The following is a 5,161-nucleotide window of genomic DNA, read 5'->3' on the forward strand; positions in this document are numbered from 1 at the left end:
GATGGGATATGAGATAATGGATCGGGCTGAACGTTCCTCAGCACTATGACCTATATATATATATATATATATATACATGAGCATGATTATCATTGAGAGCATGCATATTATGCGCCCACAGAGGCATGGTCAGTATACATATTTATACAGATATTATCAGATTGTCAGTCATACAGATGCATTCAGACAGTCAGTTTGGCTTTTGAGTTTCAGATTCCGTTCATGATTCTTATGTTTATGTTGGTCCTATGCCTTACATAATCAGTACATTATCCGTACTGACTCCCCTATTACTCGGGGGGCTGCGTTCATGCGCGCAGGTTCAAGTAGACAGACAGGCGGTCCAACTTAGTAGGACCTCTACCCAGCGGTGGTTAGTGCCCTCCATTTGATCCGGAGCTGCAGTTTATTTTGGTATACCATTCTTTTGAGATTATATGGATATAGGTATGACGGGGCCCTGTCGCGTCCTTTCTATAGCTTTATGCTCCAGTAGAGGTCTGTAGACAGTTGTATGTATTTGATAGATGATGTAGCCTTGTCTGCTCCTATTATTTTGTGTACAGTATATGTGGCGGCCTATTTATATATACAAATTGTACAGAGTTCATGATGTCTTCCTTCCTTGAGACAGTATAAGTTTAGTTTGAATTATGTATGGGCCCTTGTTATCCAGGTACGAGTATAGGGGTGTGTGGTCACTTGAAATCAGGCACTCGTCACGGCTCATCAGTTTGGGTCGTGACACTCCCATAGGTGAAGCATACCATATCTGAATAATGTCTTGCCTTAGCTGTTTATCAGGACCAACTACTAACCTTCCATTCTTTCTGAGTTGATCATGGGCAGAGAAACCATTTATCTCCTCTCCTCTATCTTTCAGTTCTTGAATGAGCTTAGATAATTCAGCATCTAAAGCCCAACTTTGCATGATCATGCTTAATAGGTCAGTTTTGACTGTTGATAATATTAGGGCAGCAAATTCAGCTAAGGGCAACCTTGAGAGTGCATCAGCAACCTTATTCTCCTTTCCTTTTTTGTACTCAATGATGAAATCATACTGCATCAGTTTTGTTATCCATTTGAGTTGTGATTCAGTGTGTAACTTCTGCTCCAAAAGAAATTTCAGGGCCCTTTGATCAGTTTTGACTGTAAATTGTCTACCAGCCAAATACTGATTCCATTTATTCACTGCCATGACCAAGGCCAGTAGTTTCTTATCATATACCAACAATGTTTGGTGATGGGAAGATAGTCCCTTACTGAGATAAGCAACTGGTTGTGCCCTTTGCATTAAAACAACTCAAATGCCTACACTATAAGCATCAGTTTCAACTAGGAAGGGTATTGAGAAATCAGGAAACACTAAAACTGGGGCTGATGTCAATCTTTGTTTCAAAGTTTCAAATGCTTCTGTAGTTATGCTGGACCACTTGAAGTTGTCTTTTTTCAAAAAATCAGTTAATGGCTTGTTAAGAACCCCATACCCCCTTATAAACCTTCTGTAGTATCTAGCCAAACCGAGAAAACCCCTCAATTGCTTAAGATTTTTAGGTTCTGGCCAAGATTGAACAACCTCTACTTTTTTAGGATCTGTAGAAACTCCTTTAGCAGAAATGTAGTGCCTCAAATACTCAACTCTTTTTGCTGCAACAACACACTTACTCTCTTTGGCAAAGAGTTGGTGTTGAACCGTCAAATCAAAAGTGATCTTCAAATGTTCTACATGTTCTTCCAGACTTTTACTAAAAAACAAAATGTCATCAAAAAACACTAATATGAATTTTCGTAGGTGTTTCTGAAAAACATGGTTCATTAGTCCTTGAAAACTAGAAGGAGCATTAGTCAATCCAAAAGGCATGACCAAGTACTCAAAATAGCATGAGTGTGTTTTGAATGCAGTTTTGTGAACATTAGAGGGTGTCATTCTAATTTGATGATATCCTGCTCTCAAATCAATTTTAGAATAAACTTGTGAACCCCCTAGTTCTTCCAACAGTTCTTCAATGATGGGTATTGGAAACTTGTCTTTGATAGTTACTTTATTCAAGGCTTTATAATCCACACAAAGCCTCCAAGATTCATCTTTCTTATTTACTAGTACTACTGGGGAAGCATAAGAACTAGAACTGTACTGAACTAATCCTTGATCCAACATTTCCTGGATCATTTGTTCAATGACATCTTTTTGAATAGGGAAGTACCTGTAGGGCCTAGAGTTGACTGGTTGACTTCCTTCCACCAAAGGAATATGATGATTAAATACCCCTCTTGAGGGGGGTAGTTGCTTTGGTTCCTTGAAAACATCTTGGTAACCCTCCAATAGAGTTTGCACTGCCATTGGTTTGATATCATTCCCTTGCAATAGCTGGTTTTCTGAGTCTCCTTCCATACATACTTTGATCATAAAAATCTGAGCAGTGTCTACTGAGATTTTATTCAAAGCCTTAGCATCCACAGTTTTAAAGGATGGCTCAGCACCATGTAAGGTGATAGATTTTCCTTGGTATATAAACTGTATAGATAACTTCCCAAAATTCATGTGTATGTCCCCCAGTTTACAAAACCATTGAATGCCCAACACAATATCACAAATTCCTATTGGCAACCCCAGGAATTCATTTTGGAACATTGTCCCTTGCATGATCCAATTAAACTTCTTACCCCCTTGATTGATTGAATAATCCTCTCATCTGCTATAGAAACATCTTGTGGATTGATGTCATGAAATTGACAACCCAGTCTCTGAGCAGCTTTATCATTGATGAAATTGTGGGTGGAACCACAATCAATGAGAACAGTGATTGGTTTCTGTTCAGTAAAGCCCTGGATCTTTAGAGTCTTCTATCCTCTAGTACCATTCAAAGCTTACAGAGATATCTCACAATTCTCTATAGTTTTCTCTTCATCTGTTACCACCTCTGCCCCTTCTACTCCTTCATTCTCCAATATTGTTTTTAGTGCAGTGACTTCATATTCCAACTCCATAGAATACAACTGCCTTTTGGCTTTGCAATTGTGTCCAGGAGTGTATCTCTCATCACAAAGGAAATATAGTCCTTTTGTTCTCTTCTCATCCATCTCAGCTGGTGTTAATCTTTTCCTCATATTGGTGTCAAAACTAGCAGTAATTGGCTTCTTGTAGTTGGATACTTGACCTCTAGTTCCATTGTTAGTACTGTAACCTTGAGAACTTCTAAAGTTGTAATAATTAGTACTAGTACCAGTGCCCTTCATGGCTTTGCTTTGTTTAGCAAAATTAGACTCTTGTAGTCCAGCCAAATGATATGCTTGGGGTAAACTACAAGGATTCCCAATTCTAAATGCATCACTTAGTTCAGGTTTCAAATTATTCAGGAATATACTAACAACATGATCTACTGATACTTTGATTCTAGCCATGACACTATCAAAAGCTCTCTGGTAATCCTTGACAGTACCAGTCTGTTTGACATTCATGATCTCAGTCATAGGATTTGAGTACTCAGCCCTAAACCTGTCAGCTAAGGCATAAACATATTCTGCCCAACTAGGAAGGGGTTATTGACCTCTATTTCTCATATACCCTTGATGCCATTGTAAAACATCGCCATCAAAATGAATTGCCACTAACCTCATTCTCTAATGGATTGGGATTTCTTCCACAGAAAAAATTGCTCAACTTTGTATAACTAGGTTATCAAGTCCTCCCCATTAAACTTGGGAAATTCTATTTTGGCGTATTTGGTAAAAGTAGGTTGGGGTAAGGTAGAATGAAAAGGGGCTTGGTTGGGAGTGAACAAAGTGGGTTGGTTAGGTAAATATTATTGTGGTAAGAGAGGTGTATTTGGTATAAAAGGGGTGTGGTGATATATAGGTTGAGGAACCTGAGTGTTTTGGTTGTAGTATGGGTAATATTTCTGGTTTTGGGGGTAGGATGAATTTGGATATGGAAAGCCAGTTTGAGAAAGGGGAATTTGAAGGTGAGGATTGGGTAAATGTACCCTCATCATGGGTGAAAATTGAGAGGATATCATGGATATTGACACTGTTTGGTTTTGTGAAATTTGTAGAACCTGATTATAGTTTGTTTGGGCAGGGAAACTAGATGGGATATGTGGAATATGTGTGGTGGATATAGGAATGGATGCATCACAAGATGAAATAGGAAACTGTTGGTTTCTGAGAGTTATACCTTGAGAGATCTGGTTATTGTTAAAGGAAGGTTTCCTAATTAGATGAGAATCTGACGAATTTCCCAGTTGTAATGGCAGATCTGAGGGTGAATACAATTCCTCTCCAAGTGGAACAACACCTTTATCTCTTTCAGGTCTCCTTCCTCCATGTATGGTATCACCAATCTCCTTTAAAGCCTTTTCCTAATTCTTAGCTACTAGCTCCTGGTTTAACTCCAGTTACTTCTGTCTGTTAACAAAACTGGTCATGTCATTTGCTAGTTTGTGGAGTATGTTCATTACTTCTTGCATATCGTTTACCATTGATCCACAGAACCAGAAAAGAGCTCTGATACCACTTATACAAGAACTGAAAATGCAGAAAAAGGAAAAGCAAACTATTACAGCTAAAGCTAAGGGAAAAGATCAAACTAGGGCAAAAATAATAAGATTCCAATTCATAACTTGCAGGAGAAGCTTGTAGTACAATATATGGGGACCAAGTGGACACTTGTCCTTCTTTCATTCCCTGATCTAACAGACTCTAACAAACATAGAAATAGGACTATAACTGCTATTCTTACTAAATTAAAGGGTGCAATGCGTAAATAATGAAAAGGCTATTTAAATACTATCAGGCTAGAATGAAATAAGTCAAACTGCTCCCCACTCATTTATAACTAACTTAACTGTCCGGAAGTCCCTTCTTTTAAGCTACACGTACCACTCCTCAAAGATGGAATTCCATTTCTTCGTATCAAGTTGGTTGTAACTGCACAGTGTGACCTGTTTGTTTGACCAAGTAATTACTTAGTTAAGTGGGAATTGGGTGTAATTATACTCTCCAATTCTCAAGGGGGAGAATTGGGCGTAATTACACCGTGTAGTTGCAAGGTTACTTTTTAGTTTCTTTCTTTTTTGTTTTTATTTTTATTTCTTTTCTTTTTTATTTTATTTAATTTCTTTTTTACTTGTTAATTATTTTTATGTTTAAAATATATTTTCCT

This window comes from Lycium barbarum, chromosome 6, assembly GCF_019175385.1.
Source record: "Lycium barbarum isolate Lr01 chromosome 6, ASM1917538v2, whole genome shotgun sequence".
NCBI classification, from domain to species: Eukaryota; Viridiplantae; Streptophyta; class Magnoliopsida; order Solanales; family Solanaceae; genus Lycium; species Lycium barbarum.